Source organism: Miniopterus natalensis, chromosome 4 (genome assembly GCF_054644295.1).
Source record: "Miniopterus natalensis isolate mMinNat1 chromosome 4, mMinNat1.hap1, whole genome shotgun sequence".
Classification (NCBI taxonomy): domain Eukaryota; kingdom Metazoa; phylum Chordata; class Mammalia; order Chiroptera; family Miniopteridae; genus Miniopterus; species Miniopterus natalensis.
This window is the reverse complement of record NC_142084.1, coordinates 70261987-70283772: the sequence shown is the minus strand read 5'-3', so window position 1 is coordinate 70283772 and position 21786 is coordinate 70261987. Positions and strand designations below refer to the sequence as shown.

The 21786-nt window shown below is 44.8% G+C and overlaps 1 protein-coding gene across 2 annotated transcripts in view; it reads left to right on the top strand.

Annotated features, from left to right (window-relative positions):
- The first annotated feature begins 557 nt into the window (after positions 1 to 557).
- The window catches only part of BRD4 (bromodomain containing 4), a 75785-nt gene continuing 54556 nt past the window's right edge, over positions 558 to 21786 (top strand). For both annotated transcript variants that reach the window (XM_087816775.1, XM_087816774.1), the window contains exon 1: positions 558 to 596. The gene's annotated coding sequence lies outside the window, so the exon portion shown is untranslated. The remainder of the gene's footprint in view (positions 597 to 21786) is intronic.

The window sequence follows — 21786 nt, the reverse complement described above, 5'->3', positions numbered from 1 at the left end:
TCGATCATCTGACCCTTCTTAAATTCTGGACGCCTTCCTCTGCCTTCAGATCTTTTCCCTGAACTCAGCCTTCAGTATCCCCTCCCTCAGTCTGAGCGGGGTCTGAGGAATCCTCTCCCTTGGCCTTCGAGGTCTTCTCAGCCTCCTCCCTCAGTTTTCGGGGTCCCCTCCCTCCATCTGACGAGTCCCCTTGCTCAGTCGGCTAGGTTCACCGCCCCCGCGCGCCCGCCTAGGGCACTTACCCTCCGGCCGCGGGCTCTCCGGAGCTCGCTCGCGCCAGGCGAGATCTCGGGACCGCGCACGCCGGGCGGCGGCGACGCTGGGCCGCGCGCGCAGCGTGCGCGGTGACGTCAGTGCGCTGGCGGCGACGGCGGCGGCAGCAGCGGCAGCGGCAGGGCTGTTTGTTCTGCTCTCCCGCAGCTGAGAAGCCGAAGCAGTGGCTGCGACGGTGGCGGCTGCCGGCGGTGCTCGCCGGCGAGCGGGGCGTGTGAGTGCGGCAGAGCGGCGGGCGCGGCGGGCGGGCCCCGGCGCCGCCTAGCAGCTCGAGAAGGAGGCGGCGGCGGCCGGCGGGGGCGGCGTGCGGCCTAGCGTCTCAGGTGAGGACCGGTGCCCTTCGGGGCTACGAACGGCGCGGGGCGGCCGGCGAGGGCTCGCAGCGCTGGCCGCGTCACCTGCATTGCGTAATGGGCCCGGTGCGCCAGCTCCGACGCCATCGGCGCGAGGGCGGGGAGGCCGGGGCGACATGGGCTCGGGCCTGCGGGCCTCCCGCGTCCCCGCGCCACCCGCTTGCGCCGGGGTCGCCTGCGCTGTAGGCCTTGGGGCGTCGGGCCGCTCGCTTGCTCCGTCTTAGGCGCCGACGCCCCCGGGGTCGGCTCCGTCAGCCGGGCGGGGGCCCTTGTGGGGGGCGCTCGCGCCGCGGCGGGGCGGGCTGCCGGGGGCGGGCGGGGGGCGGGCCGAGGCGCCCAGCACTTCCTGCCGCCGCCATTTTGTCAAGTGAGGAGGAGGAGGAGGAGGAGGAAGCGGTCGCCGCGGGGCCCGTGGCGCGCCCGGCCCGGGTAAGTCCGGGCCCGGCGTGGTGGCCGCGGCGCCGCTGTCCCGTGCCGGGCCAGGCCCGGCTTCAGCCCGGCCGCTCACGTGAGCCGGGCCCGGCGTGCTCTTTTCCCACCGCAGCTCGCCTTGGTCCTCCTTCTCGGGCTGGGGCAACACGCCCCCGCCCCCATTTCCTCACCTTCCCGAGTGTCCTCGGAGCACTGCGGAGAACGCGGCTGTTCCCCAGTAGTAGGCTGGCGCTGCACTTCTGCCCCGGGGGCGAGCCTGGCTCTCTACCTAACTACTCTCAGTCTGGCAGCCCCTCGCTGGGCGCTTTGTTTTTCTCGGTCGCTGCACGCTTGGCATCTGTGTCACGGCCTCGTTTATTTGCGGTGTTGTGCGGGGCGGTGGTTTGGGGTGGGGATGTGGTGGAGTTGTGATTCAGCGAAAGAAAATGACACCCCCCCCCCCACGGAAATGGCACAGCTTTACCTGACAGAGACGCCCCCAACACCGGCCGTGGACGAAGATGGGAAGTCCCATTTTGGTGTAGTGGACAGTGTTCAGGCCGGTGGATGAGTCAGGTGCTTTTGCTTAGTGGCTGGCTAACTTCCCTTTTACTCAAGACCACGCACTGTTTTTTGAAGTGTTTTTATATGTTTCGTTCAACTTGGCGGGGTTCATGGTCTTGTCCCTTGGGTTCATTTGTTGGGTTCATTTTTACCTGTGTGTTGGATGCAAGAAGTGACTTCTTGGATCTTGGAGTCTGTGCCTCATGAGAATTGAAGTGTCTTTGCTTATCTTTGAGAGGGCTGTAGCTGTCCCTGATTACAAAAACCAAGTCTCAGTGTACCTCTAAGCCAGTGGCTCTTTGGTGCTATAACACGGTTGGGAGATTTTCATGAAGGAGGCTGGCAAGTTCCTTAAATTGTGAGTCCTTGAAATTTGTAGTCCTTGGAAGTTGTAAAGGAAGCGGTACTCTAAAGGATTTATGAATGTGCTTTCAATTTCAAGACGGTTTTTGATGGCAGTTTTATGACCTTGCCAATAATTTAATAAAACATTCCTTTCGTTTTAATTTGGATGGGGATTATTTTCCAGCAAGGCATTGTCTATAACCAATCCCTTCTCCCCAAAAGCTTCAACCTGGGGCAGATAAAACTTTCAGATTGTTTCCATTTACCAAATCGAGAAAGAAAAGCCTGATCTGAAACAAAGTGCATCCCCTGTTATCCACTATACTCCCTATCTTGGTAGGAAACATAGTATCTAAGGACTGAAGCTGTGGAGTAAATAAGTCTTAGACTTTGTTTCCAATAGTTATCTTTTTGAGCCAATTGTGATCTTTGTACTAAATTGCACTTTTGCTTTTGGAGGTAGTGGATATTTTCGTGTTACACAATTCAGGTTATTGAATGCTTTGTCTTTTTTTTTCTTAATTAAAAAATTTTTAATTGATTTTAGAGAGAGAGAGAGAGAAAAACATCCATCGGTTGCCTCCCGAATGCCCTGACTGGGGATCGAACCCGACGACACTCCACCCAATTGAGCCCCACCAGCCCCACTTCTTAATTCAAAGCAAAAACCATTTGGTATCTCATTGACTTGAAGACTCTGGCTGTTAAATCTTCTGACAACCCACTGTTGTCATCTGTCACAATTATGTACTTGTAAAGTGTTTCGATTTTTGATAACTGAATAAACTTATGAAGTAGATCATGTTTGTCTTTCTGTTCTTGGCAAGTATATAAAAAGGAAAGAAAAGTTTGTCATTGAAAACTGGTAGTAACATTCCATAAACCCGCGATTTTTGGTGTTTAGAAAAGACTGGACATTCCCATTTGCAAAGTGAAGATTGGGGATTCTTTGCTGATCCTGACATTTAATTCCTAAGACATGAGTTTGTGCTCTGGCCAGTGTGCTCAGTGGTAATAGTGTTCTTCTGTGGTTTCAGGTTTGGTCGGGGCACATGTATGAGACAACCAGTCGATGTTTGTCTCTCACATTGATGTTTCTCTCTCATTCTCTCACACTAGAATCAATGAAAATGCATATCCTTGGGTGAGGATTTTAAAAAGAAAAAGGCATGAGTTTGTAAATAAAATTTTCTTTCTTTTTTTTTTCCTGGACTGTGACTGTAAGTTCCATAAGGACAGGGTTTTGTTTGCTTCACTTTGCTATTTTTATTCTATATTGTATTCTTAGTGCCTTAAGAGCACTTAAAAGATTCTTTGAGTGAATAAACTGGAGAGATAATTGAGCAAGAATTTGGCATGTCCAGCCAGGCCTGTGTGGTTTAGCAGTTGAGCATTGACAGATGATCCTGGAGATCACAGTTCGATTCTCTGTCAGGGCACATGCCCAGGTTGCTTGCTTGATCCCCAATAGGGGACGTGCACGAAGCAGCCAATCAGTGACTCTCATCATTGATGTTTCTCTCTCTCCCCCTCTCTCTTTCTCTCTCTGTAATCAATAAAGATACATTTTTTCTAAAAAGAAGGAATGTTCCTTAAAAATTTTTTGACATGTCCATAACACCAACTGAAATTGGTCAGTAGTGACTTAAAAGGAATGTGAATTTTAAATAATATAATAGTAAGGTCTCTAGAAATTGCAGTAGACTTATTAATAGTCCAGGCAGCGTGGCATGCAATTGCTTCTGTGCACTGTCTACTGTGTGTTTCCCACTTAGCAGTTTGAAATGTGGTGAGTGGGCTTAGGCAGCCATTCAACTCTCATCTAGGAAAGTGTTTTAAGAGGGTGATGAAGTGCAGAATAATAAACAGGTATGGGTAGCATTTCTTAATGTGAATCGCATATTGTTAATAAAAACTTGATTTAAAAAAATTGAGCACTTTCTTTGTAATATTCTCAATTCATGTATATGTGATTGGTTAATCCATATCAACAATTATTCCTGAGCTCCTACTATATATATATATGTACAAGGGAAGATAGGTATTTGCACAATGACTTTTATTTGGTACGTGTATTCTTTATTAATGTATTCATCCCCCAAACATTTATTGAATATAAGTTACGTGTAGGAACAGCTTTACTTAGACATAATTTACACATGATACAGCTCACCAATTTAAAGTGTACAGTTCAGCCCTGGCCAGTGTGGCTCAGTCAGTTGGAGTGTTGTCCCTTGCACCCTAAGGTCGCAGGTTCAGTCCCCAGTCAGGGCACTTGCAGGAGGCAACCAATCAATGTATCTTGCTCACATTTATGCCCCCCCCAATCAATAATTTAAAAAAAAAAAAAAACATTTAAAGTGTACAATCCAGTGTTTGCCTATTCTGTATATTTCAGGAATCATATAACTTTGTGTCTGGCTGCTCTCAGTATAATGTTTGCATAGTTTGTGTGGTAGCATGAATCAGTACTTTATTTCTTTTGTGACTGAATGATATTCCATTATATGGGTATACTACTTTTTTTTTTTTAATCCTCACCTGAGGACATTTTTTCCATTGCTTTTTCAGAGGGGGGTGGGGGGGGGTGGGGGGAGAGAGAGAGAGAAAGAGAGAGAGAGAGAGAGAGAGAGAGAGAGAGAGAGAGAGAGAGAGAGAGAGATGTGTGAGGGGCACATTGATTGGCTGCCTCCCTCACATGCCGTGACTGGGGGTAGGGAGAGAACTTGCAGCCCAGGTACATGCCCTTGACCAGGAATCGAACCCTCAGCCCTTTAGTGCGCTCTAACCACTGAGCAGCACTGGCCAGGGCTGGATATGCTACGTTTTCTCCATCAGTTGGTAGATATTTTGGTTGCTTCCACTTTTTGGCTATTATGAATAGTCCTGTGAATGTTTGTGTACAAGTTTTTGCGTGGACATATGCATTAATTTCTCCTGGGTAGATGCCTAGGAGTGGAATTGCTGTGTCATAGTGACTAACTTTTTGAGGCTACACATGGTTTTTTAACTGCATTGGTTTTCTAGCACTTTTATGGAGAGATTAAAAGAAAAGCTTAATGGAATATGGTGTGGCCATTTAAAAAATTGAGGAAATGAAAGGGCAAGGATTTCAGCATGTTGACATGTTCATTCTGGGTGGTTTGATTCCCATTTGGTTTTTTTAATTGTACATTGTTAGAGAACGGTTTGACATGCTTATAAGGCACAGAAAACAGTTTGAAAGATGCACCCCAAATTTATACTACTGTTGTTATGAAGGGTGATTTTAGAAACACTTAATTTTTTCTTCAGTCTAAATAGGCTTCAAGTTATTCAACCTGATTAAACAGCATAAGCATATCCCAGCAGAAATGGAATATATTTCATTCTAAAGAGATATAGTTAGGGCAAAGCAGCCATCTGTCCCATTCTTGACCAAACCCTGAAGTGGAATAACACAGGTTCATCCACACTTGAAAATGAGATTGTAAGGATATTTTCTTTAAACAAAAGTAGTACATGATCATTTTAAAGACTTCAGAGAATACAGAATGCTAAGGTGATGTTTAATGTTAAAAAATATCTCTTACATCTATTTTTATTCTAGTTTTCCTACATATGAGCAACAAAGTTGGGTTGTACTCTCAAGTTTTCAAAAAATATCACACTGTGAACATTTCCAAAATGCTCTGTTTTAAATGGTTGCCTAAGCCCTGGCTGGTCTGGCTCAGTGGTTAGAGCGTCAGCCCTCGCTCCAAAGGATCTTGGGTTTTGTTCCTGGTCAAGGGCACATATCTGGGTTGCAGGTTCAATCAGGGCAGTGTTTCTCTCTCCCCCTTTCTCCCTCCCTCTCTTCCACTGTCTAAAAATCAACGGAAAAATATCTTTGGATGAGGATTTTTTTTTTTAAAGATAAAATAAATGGTTGCTTAATATTTTAGCATATGAAATACTGTAGTTTAATTCCACTGTTTTTGCATGTGATTTTTGAGGGGGGTTTTTCATGTCCAGAGTGGGAATTGCTAGAACAAAGAGTGTGCATTTTTTAAAACTGGATACTAATTAGTTTTCTAGAAAAGTTCTATGAATTTCCATTTCTCTGATAACAGCTTGACAGTGTCCTGTTTATAAGCATGAGACTTTTGACAGTTGTGTAAAAACAAAATGTCATGTTGGGTTTGTTCTGAGAAGTGCCTCAAGATCTTGCTCTTCGACCTTTCTACTCTCTCCTGCCCAGAGCTGGACTTTGTTTCCTGAATTCCTGACCCTACACTAGGAGTCCAGTGTTTTATCTGAATGCTCTGGGGAGGGTGACTAGGAGGGCTTGAGTGGCCTCTTGGTGTCCAATCCTGTCTCATTTTTTTCTGGCTTGCTCTAAAGACTGAGTCCACCAGTGCAGCACAGTTAGACTCCAGTTTGAATTCTGGCCCTGCTGTCCGTTCTGTGACCTTTAGACTGTCACTCAACCTTCCCCAAACATCATTTATGAATTTTTCAGCTGAGGGTAAAATGAGGCAATGGCCTCTCAAGATTAGCTACTTACTTGCTGTCATTGACCATGGCCAAAATTGAAGTGGGTAATCATCAAGCTGATGAGGGCTAGGAAAGTGCACCAGCTGACACATGTCACTGAATGTCACTAGGTGACACCAAGATCGTCTAGGTGCCTTTTGTACCCCCTCTATATGTGTCTTCCTCTAAGTGAGCTGTTATTTAAAGTGGGGGTTGGGGTTGTTAAGTGAAAATTTGTTTTTTTTCTGATAGGTTAAAAGTGGTGATAATGCGGTTGGTGAAAATGGGACCACTCTGGGGTCTTCCACCCTGGGATCCTGGCTGAAGAGTTTGGGGGAAATGATCCAGCAGGGGAAGGTGGTCCAGTGTATCCTCAGGTCTAAACTGTAACTTGTCTGTTTCATTAAAGTCTGGTTATCTGGACAAAGGCAGTGGCCAAGGTGCTGGAATTGCTGATGGACTGAGGTTTTTCCATTGTACAAGCACAGCATCCCTTCATACCTTCCCTACCTCTTTTGGCCCTAATTTGAATTGTGTTGACATCTGGCCTTGGTGAAAGGATTCTGGTCTCCTAGAAGGTTTCTATAATAGGTCAGGGCCTCCCTCGAAGGGAGGCAAAACAGCTGGATATGCCAGGGAAATAGAGTACCTGGCTCAGAGGCTGAGGTCCTGCTAATGGACTTTGTGCGTATTTACCAGAAGAACCAGCCCATGCCAGTCACCACTACTAGATCCTGTTAGGATCCAGTTCCATGTGGAATGCCTTTTGTGTTAAACCCAATTGGAGAACATATTTCTTTCAGAGATTGGTCAAATCTGAGCATTTAACTGCCAATTAAGAGTGCTCTAATGCGCAAGCCATTTCTTTTTGACCTGTGACATGCTTACAAATAAAGATTTTTTTGGTTCGCCCTGGGTTTGGGTTGTTCTGTGATCTTTTCCTTGACAAGTATTGGCCTGTTCTGCCCAATGTAGGAAATTCCAGGACTTTGAGCTGTGGTAGCAGGGTTGGTTGGCCTTGGGTGGAACTATGTACGGGAGAGGGAGAACTAAGGAGTCTCCTGTAAGGTTTCAGTCCCAGCCTGACTCCCTTCTGGCCTTGACCTTAGGCAAGTTACATAATCCCTAAACCTGTTTCATTATTTGTAAAATGGGTTCTGTGTGTTGGGGGGGGGGGGTGTCTCATATCGTTATTGTGTTCAGATTGGGGGAGCGAAGGGGAGCCTCTGTCTGTATTATATACTCCTGGGAGATGGGAAGTGCTTGCTTTGCTCTGCCTGAAGAGCTTTGAGAAAAGCTGTCCAGACCCCACTTTGCCTGTTGTCATCTTCCTGGTCTTGTTGTCTGCCTACAACCAAAACTTCTTGTTTGTTCCTAGTTGCTGTTGTGTCCACAGACAGTGGCACACTGTGGAAGCAGTTCCAGGGGAGAGGTGTTGGGCTTGGTATTGTGCAATTTCCAGAAACAGGAATTAGTAATTCCTGTGTCCTTGTGGGTGGCTAATGTCCACAGTTGTCTTACCCCAGGCAATGACACATACATGCCTGTGAGTGAATTGGCATTTGAAATTTTGTTTTGTGTAAAAGAAAAGGAAGGCTGAGATAAATTTGGGGATTTTACACTTGAAACACTTTCCACTGTGTTTGAGGAAACATATTTCATGGGAACAGATTGTTGTTGTGAGGGTTGAAATGGGAGAACTGCATGGAGTGTGGAACCTTCCAGCTCAGGTTGGGGGGCGGGGGGATTGGGCTGTAGGAGCACACTATATCTGCCTTGGACCAGTTGCATACCCTCCCAAGCCTCAGTTTCTCATATGTGAAATGGAATAATAGGTTTTGGCTTCAAGAACTTTGACCAGAATCTAAATTTTAAGAGAAAGTAATTCTTATTTTGTGCTCTTCAAACTGTGAGTAATGAAATGAATTAAGTAGGTTGCAGTTTTTGTGTAAGGAAAAAAAGGAAATGTCAAAGAGTGTTAGCCATTCAAGGGTATTTTATAAAAACTTTGATTTATGTATTGTGTACATAATAAAATGTGTTTCTTCTTGTGGGTCATATCAGAACCGTGTGAAATAGCATTGTTTTAGATACTACTCAGTGGTAACAATGGGTACCTTGATTCCCCCCCCCCCTTTTTGGCCGTTTTGCAATCTGTTTCTTCATCACTTACCCACGAGTGACCTTCCTGGATATGCTTTCTAGTAGCAGGCGAACTGCATTCGTCTTTAGTTTTCTTTTCTTCCTTGGACCCAGTGTTTGCTAGAAGCTCTGTAGGGAGTGAGAGTGGTGTAACAAAGTTGAGGAAGCATGTAGTGGTGAAGGTTGTCAGTAGTTTGCAATAGGCAAAACGGGAAGTACAGTGTATAGAGTGTCGTATGCTTGTGTGTACGGCAAGCTACTTGTCCTATTTTCTTAGCTACTGTCCTACTAACTTTTAAATTAAGATGCCTCTTCTTTTAGGAAATGGTTGTATTGGATAGGTCTCTCTGGCATAAATAACTAGTTACAACAAGAGGAAATTTGTTGGCTGGTGTGTCAAGAAGTCTGGACTGGGGATCAGGTACAGCTGAATCCAGGAGCTCCAACAGGGACGTTGGAGCTTGTTCTCTGTCTCTGATATCCTGACCTCAAAGTCAAGAGCAAGCCTTCCCCAGTAGTGCATTCTGATGGCAGGAGACTCTGGCTCAGATCATTGCTCATCATGTCCGTGTTCAGGACAGAATGCAGAACCACCTTGCTTCAAACATGGCACCTGTAGCTTATCACTGCCCCCAGCTTGTTTACCTCAAGTAGTAGCTCCAGCAGCATCTTGCTCATTATTACGAGATGTGCTAGATGGGATACTTTTGTCTTTTACAGTAGAAGTAGAGTATATTCCCTAACTTGAAACAAGAAATTTTGGGTGGTTGAAAGGGAAGTTAATTTTTCATACTAAGGTGATAAACCAGAATTAGTTCAAATCAGCTTAGAATGACTTACGTAAGGAAAGGGTATCGGTGGGTGGGGAGAGATTAACCAAAGAATTTATATGCATACATGCATAACCCATGGACACAGACAATAGTGTGATGGAGGCCTGGGGTGGGGAGTGGGTGTCGGGTGGAAGGGGTCAATGGGGAAAAAACGGGACATCTGTAATATTTTGAACAATAAAAAATAATAAAATACTTTACAGAGGATATCAGCATTCTACACAGTAATAAACCTGTGTATTACGTCAAGGATTGAAACATACTCCAAGGTATGTAATACATGAGTTACTCTATGAAATAATCTAAAATCAATACATTTGTACATGCTACTTGCAAAAAAGAAAGAAAGAAAAGGGTAGCCTGGCTGAGTTGGTTGAATGTCATCCATGTACAAAGAGGTCGCCTGTTCTATTCCTGGTAAGGGCACTAGTGGGGTTGTGGGCTCGATCCCCAGTAGAGGGGGTATGCAGGAAGCAGCCCAGCGGATTGATGTTTCTAAAAAGATACAATTTAAAGGTGGGGGGAAGTAAAAGTGCATATGGTTAAGGATGTATGTATAGAATCCTGTGGTAGAGGAATAAATGAAAGACATGGTTTATCTTACCAGGTCCCTGGTACAGAGGGAGCTGCTATGGGGCTCTGGGAGGAGTCAAGCCAAGTCTCAGGAGTCTCTTGGGTGAGTGAGGGCTTGGGCCACCAATGAAAGGGCCCAGTTTGGCCAGAAAAACAACCCTCAGGAGACAGAGGTACGATGGGCTTAGACCATCAAGGAGTCACAGGCAGGAGTCAGATAAGATACCAGGTAGATAAATTTCAGTAGACACTTAGATGAATGAAATTGTAACCAAGAACAATTCAGTAGCCTGGATTCGTCTTTGTCCATGCCTGCAAAAACTGTCGTCATTGCCATTTGCTAAGCTGTTTCTGTACTTGAGTTCTTGTAAAGTCTGCTGCTTGGCATCGCTCTAGTATTACAGAAAGCTACTCAAATTTCCATAATCAAAAACAAGTGTTAAGCTCTGCTAGAGTAATCATGTTTCTACAGTTCTTGCTGTTGGCTTTACTTAGTCCTTTAAGAGGCTCAGAATAATTGAGGGTCTAGTGAGTGGCCAAAGACTAGCCCTCTTTCTCACGAGAGCATCAATTCTTAATTTGAGGGGGGATTCTGAGATCTCTTTGAGGATATGATGGGTGCTGTGGATTCTTTCTCTAGAAAAACGTGTATGTGTGAACATTGAACAATTTGTGGGGGAACGGGGTTAGAGCCCTAAAGCCCACCCAAGGAGCATGTACTAAAACGAATTAACTAGATTTTATTTTGAGAATGAGAAATTTCTTGCTGTGTTAATTAAAAGGTGCTTGATGGTTTTGGCTCTGGCTGGGTGGCTCAGTTGGTTGGAGCATCATCTTGTACACCACATTTCCGGTAGGGGCACATACCTAGGTTGCAGGTTCAATCCTGGAACGGGGCACGTGTAAGAGGCAGTACATCGATGACTCCCTCTCTCACCCCCCCATCCCCCTCCTCTTTCCCACCCCCCTTCTCCCTTCCTCTCTCCTTAAAAATCAATAAAAACATTTTGGATGAGGATTCAAAAAAATAACAATAAAAATAAAAGGTTCTTTATGGTTTTGAAGACTTTCCTTTTTGCATGCATTGCGCTTTTTCAGACTTTTGCAAATTCATGAAGCAGAAACAATGTGGAACACCTATTTTGGTTCTTATAAAAATCCTGCAGAGGTTTTTACAGAGCCCTCAAGTAACCTGTGTGTCAGCAGTGATACAAACCTGCCCAGGGCTCCTGTGTACCCCTTTCTCAGCTTGTTCTCTTTCCTGGGCATAAGGAATGTCAGAATGTGCCAGAATAGGTCTACTGCAGTGGCTGCAGATGAAAGATTCGTGTTCTGTGGCTCTTCACTGAAGCTCCCACTGTTCATAAAACTCTCCAGGATTTGTTGTCAGCCTGGAGTCTAGCTGGCAACCTGATCATTTGGTGGTGGTATTGGATATGGGTGGACTTAGAAAAATTATGGCTGTGACCCCTTGTGTGACCAGCAGCTTAGCACCTGCTCTCTGCTGTGGGACATTTGTTCATGCACACCCTTGAACCTGCAGACAGAGAGAAACCCTTCTTCAGCACAATATACTTATGCTTATGAACTATGCCTACGCTTATGAACTTACGACTATGAACACCTACACCAGGTGATGTGCATAATGTCACTGTATTCTCCCAAAATCTGTGTCTGCTGAAAGAATAGGAAATAAAATACCATAATTCATACTTCTGTAATTGGGGCACAGTTGTCTGTCAGAGGATGGAAAAGAACTATTACTTCTAAGAGTAGTGCATATTAAAAACTGCTTTGCTCCTTCCTAATCTCTGGTGTAAAGATTAAACTTGTATGTGCCAGTGGATATTTCCCCCATTCATTTACTGTTGCTGTTGGCTTTAGTTAATCCCATTGCTCTGCTCGGTTGAATTACAATCTTATTGTACAGGTATGACTTATTACTTAAGCATTTTCCCATGCTATTAATAGAAACAAACAAGGTAGCGTACATGAAAGAATTTGGTAAAAAGTGGTATCATCAATGTGTAGGTGGTTATTTATAATTCTTATTAAAAATTGCTTGGTTTTTGCTTACAAAAAGTTGCTAAGTAATATATATAAAGTTGTGTGTGTGTCTTCATTTGTGTTCCTTTTGACACTAGGAAACAATCAAACTGACAGATGAGGTGTCTGGAAATAACACCACCTTCATGCTCGTCTATTTCTAGATAGTAATTTACGTATCTTTGTAATTCCAGGAATGCAGTTTTATTATTTTTTTAAAAAGTGTTTTATTTATTTCTTTATTTTTTAAAATATATCTTTATTGACTTCAGAGAGAGGAAAGGAGAGGGAGAGAGAGAGATAGAAACATCAATGATGACAGAGTCATTGATCGGCTACAGCCCACATCCTGGGCATGTGCCCTGACCGGGAATCGAACCCTGATCGCCTGGATCCTAGGTCGACGCTTAACCGCTGAGCCACGCCCGGCCGGGCAGGAATGCAGTTTTAAATTACCAGTGTTGGAGGCCTTTCGAGTTGCAGCTTAGCTTGCTTGTCCTCAGTGTCATCTCTCAGGACATCTCTGCTTTTTTTGCTCTGGGAACCCATGCAAGTATCCTCTTTTTGCACTCGTGAGACCTGGGTACCCTCCTTGGCCTGTGGCTTTTTCTGCTTGCCTTCCAGAACCCCATATTCCTGTTGTTCAACTTGAGACCATGCTTATTGATTGACTCCTTGTAAAAAAACTTCAAGGCTTTTAGCAAAAGTTGCCTGTGAGTAGACTTCCCATAAAGGGTAGAACTATCTTTTCTGAATGGACCTTTTTTTCTGTTACTTAACTGCTTGCCTATTCTGAAATAATGAAGTCACCCTCCTGTCTGTGTCAGCCTTAAGATACGGAGCTGCAGTGTTGGTCATTTCTCCTTCCTCACTGTGTTCCTCTCCCCAGACTGAGAGCTTGAGCATACGTTTATGATAACTCCATTTTAGTGAATATTTGAGTGACTACTGTGCACCAGGTGCTGGATTTCTAAGGCCCTATGTATTCTTTAAGTCCTCAATATTGTCTCCATTTTGCAGATAAGGAAGCTGATGCCCAGAGAGCTCCGTCACTTGGGCAGAGTTAGGGTTGTAAGGGCATAGAACTGGTAAGTGGTGGTTCCTCCAGAGCCCACGTGCTCTTAACTCCTGTTGGTGAGCTGTGGAAGGAGGAAATCATCATGGGCAGATGTTTGGGGTGGTACAAGGTAGACCTCGGAATTGCTTTCTTAAGAGGTCCGGCCAGACACTGGGAGAAGGAAGAGAGACCTTTCATAGGAAAGGAACTGTTATTTAGGCTGGTCTATCTCTAACACAGCTGTGGCTTGGATGGAAACCTAGACAGTTCTGCAAGCAAGCCACCTGTCTCTTGGAAACACTCAACAGAGCAGGGCAAGGAATGGTTAGGGAGGGTCATTAGTCTGGCTGGGCAGATTTCCTTTTCATTAAATGCATCACACGAGTGGAATTAAGCCTCACCTTGAAATGATTTCCACTAGAACACCAAGCTGCCTTGATTTGGTTTCACCTCTGTTTTTTGGTAGTCCACTGGAGGCCTGTGAGTACAGAAGGAGTTTGGCGGAGTCAATAAGCTGAAGTAGGTGTCATTTTTAGCTTATGCACCCCAGGCTTGTTAAGTCAGGGGTGTGAACTAGATCTCTTAGAGTTTTGGTGAGCCTCAGTCTCAAAGCTGTGCTTATTGTAGGGTGGAATTGAGTTCTGGCTCATGGCTCTTTATTTTGCACTTGGGGTTTCTTTCTTAAAGGGAATTTCCTGCCTGAAGTAAACATGCTAAATTGGGTGATTCTGCCAGTGCTGGACTTGCTAGGCAATCAGCTACTGTGTGATATTCTGCGTGTGGGGTGAGGATTCATTCAGTGGTGAGTAAAGGTGTTTCCCATGTCTGTGTGCTACGTACAATTAAAACATGATTAGAAATACAAAACAAAATAAAACAAGCATACAAACAAGAACAACAAAAAATCTGACGGGGAAGAGTGAGGCAGGTGTTCCAGGGATCATCCTCATCTCTCTAGTGGTGGATAGAGACCCAGTGCTTAGAAAGGTGATGTAATTCATTTAACAAGTGTACCCCCCAAGAGACAGATTTTTATTTTACTTTTAAAACTTTTCTTTGACTTTGTAAAATGACAGTTGAGCTCATTGAATAAGAGTTTGGCTCTGATTGGCTGTGATTGGAAAATGTACTCATGAAAATGGTAGAGCCCGGCTCGGTATGGCTCAACGGTTGAGCATTGACCTAGGATCCAGGAGATTGAGGTTCATTTCCCAGTCAGGGCACATGCCCGGGTTGCGGGCTCGATCATTGACTCATCATTGATGTTTCAACTCTCTCTCCCTCTTCCTTCTTTTCTCTGAAATCAATAAAGATATATTTAAAAAAGAAAAAAAAGGAAACCCTCCTCCTTTTTAAAAAAGAAAAGAAAAGAAAATGGTGGAAATGGTTAGACAAGCTCCATGCAAAACTGGACTAGTAATCAAATTAGTACTTGATTGCTTGCAGCATAATTCTCCTGCTGCTCTAAAATCCACTGCATATAGGATAAAACCCAAACTCCCATTCTTGGTACTCTGAGCCCCTGGCTTCTGTGATAGTCCACTGTCCCATTCCTTATCTTTGCTCTTTCCTTCTCTTAGAATCCCCCCATCTCTTGGGGTCCAGTTTGGATCTTTCTTGTTTTACAGTGACCCACCCAATTTCTAAAGCAGTGCTGTCCAGTGGAATTTCCTGCAGTGGTGGAAACATTAGGTTTTTGGGTTATCCCACATGGTGGCCGTTACCGCCACAGGGCAGGTGAGCTTGTAAAGGTGACAAGAAGATTCATGTCATGCCTGCTTTGACAGATTGTAGAGAAGAGGAGCTCACTTTGGTCTTGTGGGGCTCCTAAGGTGTCCTGGTCAACATTACCCTGTAGGCAGGTGGATGTGCAGTTCTGTGATGCAGGGGCGGGCCTAGTCAGACTTTGGGGCTTTGGGCTTTGCTAGGAGGGTGGGAGAGGTCTCCCTAGGGCTATGGGGGAGAGAAGAGGGAGGGGCCTAGGGTCAACATTTAGGATGAGAAGATAGTCAGGGACTGAATCCTGATTTGTGTAGCTTGGAAAATGGCCCCCTAGCCCCTGCCATAGAGGTTGGAAATAGATTCTCTGTAGGCTCCCAGGCTTGCTAAAGCCCGGCCTCTGTGGAGTAAATCAGTTGGAGAATTAGCATTCATTGGGAAGGGGCTTTTTCTTCTAAAACCATCCATCCTTGGAATGAATTCCAGTTACCTAGATAAGTATCATGTTCTCTAGTCTACCCTAGAAAGTTTCCCAACCCTCTGGAATTTGCTTTATCTGATATCCTTCATTGCATTTATTCCGTACATCTCCCTCTCCCTCATTTTGTGAGTAGAGCTTTGAGGGCAGGACTGGCCCATTTGGCCCATTATCTTTGTGTGTAGAGAAAGTGAATGCAGATTCAAGTAGGGGCTACAGGCTGAGCTGTGGTTCTAGACTGTACGAGTTGTAGGTCTGCCTGGTGTGAGTGAACTGAGTGAGGTGTATGAAGCCTGCTAGCAGAGGTAGCCAGGTCCCACACCCCATCATTTTCCATGATTACAGGCTCATGAAATGTAAATATTTTAAAAGTTAATACTAAATCATGACATTCACTTCTAATGATATGATTAATAGTGTTGTTGAGTTCTTACTTTCTGTCGCATTTCATTTGCCCCTTACATCAGCCCTGTGAGGGTGTTATCCCACTTTAGAGTTGAGAAATTTGTGCTGAGGCCATCTGCCTACTTTTTTTTTTCTGGTCAAAAACACAGCATGTAATTTTACCATCTTAACATTTTTAAGTGTACAGTAGTGTTAAGTATACACACATTATTGTGCAACAGATCTCTAGAATTTTTTCATCTTGCAAAACTGAAAGTATATCCATCAAACAACTCCCCTTTTTCTCCTCCCCCAGTCCCTGGGAGCTGCATTCTACTTTCTATGAGTTCGGCTATTTTAGATACCTAATATAAATGAAATCATGCTGTATTTGTCTTTTTGTGACTTGCTTATTTCACTTAGCATGCCATTTGCAGACTTCTGTCACTTCCTCATTTAAGGTCCATCCGTGTGGTAACCATAGTACATTTTCACCAAAGTGTGAATACATCACAATTTTTTTGTTCTTTATTGGTGAGCATTTGGGTCATTTGATTTGTATTTATTGGAGGAGGAAGGGAGGACAGAAGTACCGTTAATAAGTGTGTTGCTGTGAGCATTCTTCTGCATGTGTACATGCATGAGACATGTGTACAAGTGTCTCAGTAAGTACCCAAGTAGAATTACTGGGCCATTGGAGTTGTCATAATGCCAAATTATTTTTAAAACCTATCGTATCAGTTTGCCTTTCCACATCCCAAAATGTTGGATTGCATTTTCACTAGTGTTGGCATTAGCAGATTTTTATAGTAATTTCCCAGTCTTGGTGGATATAAAATGTCATTGTGGCTTCAGTTATCAGGGAAATGCAAATTAATGAGGTGAGCATCTTCTTGTGTCCTCCTTTGAAGTGCCTGCTCCTGACTTTTGCTGCCCCCTCCCCCTTTTTTAAGCTTGTTAATCTTTTAAAATGGATTTGCAGGAGTTCTTTGAAGAGTCCAGTACCAGATCTTTGTGGGCAATTCCTTTTGCAAATATTTTCCCCTAGTTGGATGTGCCTCTCCCTCCATCCCTCACTTCTATAGCACCTTTTGAGGAACAGAAGATCTTAATTTTAATGTAGGTGAATTTGTGGATCTTTGTTTTATGGTTGGTGGGAAGAACACTACCTGAAGTCACATGTTCTATATTATCTTCTAAAAGTTGTACAGTTTTGCTTTTCAAGTGTATGCCCTTAATCCATTAGGAAATGATTTTTGGGTATAACGTAAGGAGTCATGCAGCCTTCGAATCCCTGCAGGCTTTGTGACCTCAGATAAATAACTGATTTCTTCTAGCATTAGCATCCTTAGTTGCAACACTTAGATCCTAATTCCTACTGTGCGCAAGGTCTGGTGAGGTCAGAATGTAATATCCCAACACATGGAGCCCTGAGCTCAGTAGACATTTAGTAATTGCCCCTTGGTCTGAGCCTAGCTGCATTCCCTAAGCATGTGAACACCTCAGAGAAAGTTGGCACGTAACTGGGAAAGTTATTGCTAGTACGATGCCTGCCAACCACTACAGGCATCAGGGCCAGCCTGGGTTTGGCTGCTGAGTGAATCTCCCAACAGCACTGGCAGCTTGGAAGATGTTCAGCCAGGTGCAAAACTTGCCTGGTGCAGACAGGTGCTGTCAGTCCTAGAGCTGATTAGAGTGATATCTGATGCATTCTAGAAATGACTGCCTCATCCCTGGTGTGGTCTTAAGGCTGAGTCCTGATAACTGGTAGCCAGGAGTTTTAAGCCTTGAGAGGAGCTTGTTTAGTGACTGCCAGTGAGCACATGTGCAGACAAACAGTGTGCTTTCATATTAGCAAACATACGGCTGGGGATCTGGTGGTCATTGGCATTTTTGTCACAGCATACCTTCTGTGAACAACTCATGGAGGGATAGAATGGGCTAGGATTATGTGGTGTGGTACAGTTAAAGATGTCTATGATCAGAGTAATGACCGTGAAGGATGGGTGGACATTTCTTTGTGAATTCTGGCCAGAAAGAGGGTTTCAGGAGCCTTTTCCAGTTATGTTCTCTAAGTGTTGTTGCTGGCATTTTGGTCAAGAGCTTTGCTGTACTCCTTTCACATGGGATCACTGAGCTGATCCTTCCCTTCTCATCCCATAATGTCCACTTGAAAAGTGGGAACCATCCCAATGTAAAACAGCCAGGGAGTGGTTTTTGAACCTTGGCGTTTCATGATGGGTAGTGGCTGTCACATCACAGTTAATGGTGACCGATCGGATCTGTACACATGTTGTCCCATCAATACCAGAACACAGAACATGAGGAGAATATTGATTGTAAGTAACCCTGTGAGCTAACACACATGAAAAGAGATGTTGTGATACAAAGTGACCTTTTCCCTACTTGTGAGTTTGTTGCATTTTGATGACAGTTAAAGACCTCAGTCCACAGGCAGTAAGTATTGTGCTATTTAGTGCTGCTTGTTCCCTCTGAACCCTTTAAATATGTGCTGCGGGAACCGGTAGGGAGTCATTGACTTCTCAGTCACTTTGTTGCTGAGTCGTCCCCTCCCCTCCCCCATCCCTGCAGTGGCAATATCTTTACTAGTTTTGAGATTAATGGAAATGTTGAAATTGGCCTAAGGTCCTCTAGGAAACATTTAGTATGAAAAATTACACAGTAACTTTACTCAATCAGGATAAGTTTTCTCAAAAGAGGAATGAACTATCCTGTACATTAAGCACTTTTTAAAAAAAATATCTTTATTGATTTCAGAGAGGAAGGGATAAGGAGAGAGATAGAAACATCAATGATGAGAGAGTCACTGGTTGGCTGCCTCCTGCACGCCCGACTGGGGATCAAATGTGCAACCCGGGCATGTACCCTGACCAGGAATCAAACTGCGATCTCCTAGATCCTAGATCGAAGCTCCACCGCTGAGCCACGCCTGGCTGGGCTACATTAAGTTCTCTTGAGAAGCTGTGTATCAACCCCTACTTCCCCGCCCACCCTGTAGCTAGGAGTTGCTCCCCTTCCCCAATTAATGGGAGTACGGGAAACAGCACTATGGGTGTGTAATCACAAGGATTTTTTAATTACTCTTGTAAGATTGCTAGTCTTGCTGCTTTTCTGTCTTTAAGTGTAGATCACAAGTCACAGAACCGTTATTTACCCTGCACTAGAGCTTTTCTTTCAGAAGAGCATTTTTTTAACAGTTCAGCAGTATTCCAGTAGCTGTGATTGAGCAATATTGTGCACTTCATAGATGGCAGACACTATTTGTAAGCCTGCTGATTCTTGGGACAACCCTGAGTGTGGCCCTGTGAACCACTTTTCACAGATGCATTGAACCACAGTGTCTGTTGCTGAAGGTACCCCAGGTTAGCTCTGGAGCTTGGGGTTCAGACCAGGCTGTTCCTGTTCTGCCTTTAAGTCTGTTTCCACCTTCTCTGCCCAACAACAGGTCTGAAGTGGGTGTGGCCCAGACATGGTTTCTTCGTTTATTCATTTTCTTAATTAAAATTCACTCTGACAAACACACTGCCACAGTGAAGATACAGACACCCCTTAAAATTCCTTTGTGCCTCTGTAGTCAGCCCTTGCTCCACACATGGGTTTTTAAACAAGCTTCCCAAACATTTCCCTGAGGAGCCATAGATGAGAGCCACCACGTTAGAGCTCTCTCCAGAGCAGCAGTTGAGTCGTGTTTTTAGCTTGAGAGCCTTGGTAGGTGAGCTGCAGGAGAGGGTAGCCACTTGCTGTAAGGACACATAGATAGCATTGGAATGTTGGAGTGGCTGCCTAGTGGCAGCCTGTTGCTGCAGCCTTGCCTCTGGGGGAGGAAGGAGGAAGCATGAATGTCATGACACAGAGTACATTCATACTGGGCCACCAAAGGAGCCAAAATGTGCCCCTGTTCCGTGTGCCTCTCTACATCTGTCCATATTGGGTTTTCTGCCTGAGGATAGGGCATCTGTTGCTGGGGCATTGCAGAAGAAACTGCTTCTTAGCTCGGGTTGGCCATAGCTTGGTTGCCCCAGGCCCTGCCCCCATATCCCTTCATCCCACCCTCCACTCCTACCAAGGGACTCTGAGTTGATCACATATATTAAGTGTGAAAGAATTGTGTGACTTTTTGGTAAAGCTACAGAACTCTAAAGTCAGGGATTCTTTTCAAAAAATTGGAGTGGGGGGGGTGCTTGGTCCTTCTGCTGTAAGACAAACACTTTGGTGTCAAGTAAGCAGTGCTAGGCCAGAGCCTTGGGCATTCTTGTGGGCACATTTGCTCCCCAAGTGTCCATATCTTCAAGTGTTTGTGGTGCCCTTTTACTAAGGAACAGCTCTGTGCCAACAGAAGAGGGCTGTTGATACAATGCCCAGGGCATGATCTATAAAGGTGACATGGCCCAAGTGCTGGAATCCCAGGAAATTAGCCTGGACTACTTAGGGATCTCTCAGCATGGGACTTATTTTCTTTCCTTAGGCCTCAGGTGGAGTTGGACTGATTGTGTATTTAACTAGAATGACTTGGCATTCTTTCTGTCAAGCCAATTTTTGGGTTGTAGGAAGTAGATTGTTAAAATTTTTAGTTCACAAGTGTCAAAGGATCTGTATAGAAGTACTCTTTCATCCTTTTTGGGGGATGGGGTGGGGAGAGAAGAGATGTGACCACAAGCTTTTACAGTAAGAATGCAAGGAAAGCATTTTGCAGTGTTTGACAGCCATTCAAGTTAACTACAGTCTTGTACAGATTTAGCCACAATTCAGACAAAAACCAACCAAATATTCTGGCAGTGCTTACAATAAATACTTCTGTTGTGGATTTGTGCCCATTCGTGTGTTTTGTAGAGCCCACCAGTAAACCATTGCTTAATAATAAAGTCCGGATTGGGTTATGAGTACCTGAGCCTGCCTAGGGCACCTGTGGAGCCTTTATCACAGTTGTTGGCTGCTGTGTAACCCGGTATCTTGGATGCCTATCATGCTGTGCCTTGTAGGGTTAGGGCACTGCTGGCTGTACAGAACTTCTGCTTATGCTTCTCCTTCACCTCAAAGATGAGATGACAGAAATGCCTGAGATTGGGGGTGGGAACAGGTAGACTGCACCCCTTCGTCCCTGCTCATGGGTTTTTCTGTGCTACTGTTACCATTCCGAGTTCCAAGTGAACCTGCTGCTTTCTGCCTCTTACATCATCCCCTGTGGTGGCAGCTGGCCTCGGATAGATGAAACGAGGATTCCTTGTTAGAGTCCACATCTGTATTCCTTTTGTCATCAGATGGGGCATCTCCCACTAGACCTGAGCCCAGTACAGAGGCAGATCCAAACGATGAAATGTCATCATGCTCTAAAGGAGTGCAAACGAAAAGTTCTCATACTTGTCCAGTAGACAGAACAAAGGAAAGGAAAGGAATGTATTTGGGTTTGATGAGTCAAAGGCTTGAGAAGCAACTGAAGCCCCTCAAGGTGATATACAAACTTTGTGAAGACAGGATGGAAGGGCTATAAATGCTTCTGTCTTGTTTGTGTATTGCTTGTCTACGAAGGCGAGACAGGAAGCAACAGGAAAGAGAAGAACTCTCAGTAAACTAAGAACTGCAAAAGTAAGGCCTAGCAGTCTATGCAGTGTGATCAGCAGGTCTCTCTGGCCTATCTGGCACTTGAAGGTGCCATGATTATAATGATGCTGGACCTGGGTGCTATGCTGTCTTTTTTGTCCAGCTTGCAAAGTGTAACTGAGGGCTGCGACTGTTTCACATCTTTGGCTTACCTGTTTGTGTGTGAGGAGGGGAGGGGGGTGTGTGTGTGTGTGTGTGTGTGTGTGTGTGTGTGTGTGTGTGTGTGTGTGTGTGTAAACTGCCGACTACTTTTTTCTTTAGCCCTTGCAGAAACACAAGGTAGCTATTACAAAATCTCAATAGAAGAAGGGCCTCAGGATGAGGTGTCTGTCCTTGGTCACGGCAGAATCTGAACCAAGGTCTTGCTGGTTCTGAAATAGTTTCACCTGGGGATTGGGGGTCATCACCACTATCAGAGGCCACTCCCCACCAAAGGAAGGCAAAGGGGGTTATGTGCTTGGACAACCAGAGAGAAACCAGTTGTTCTGCAAATTA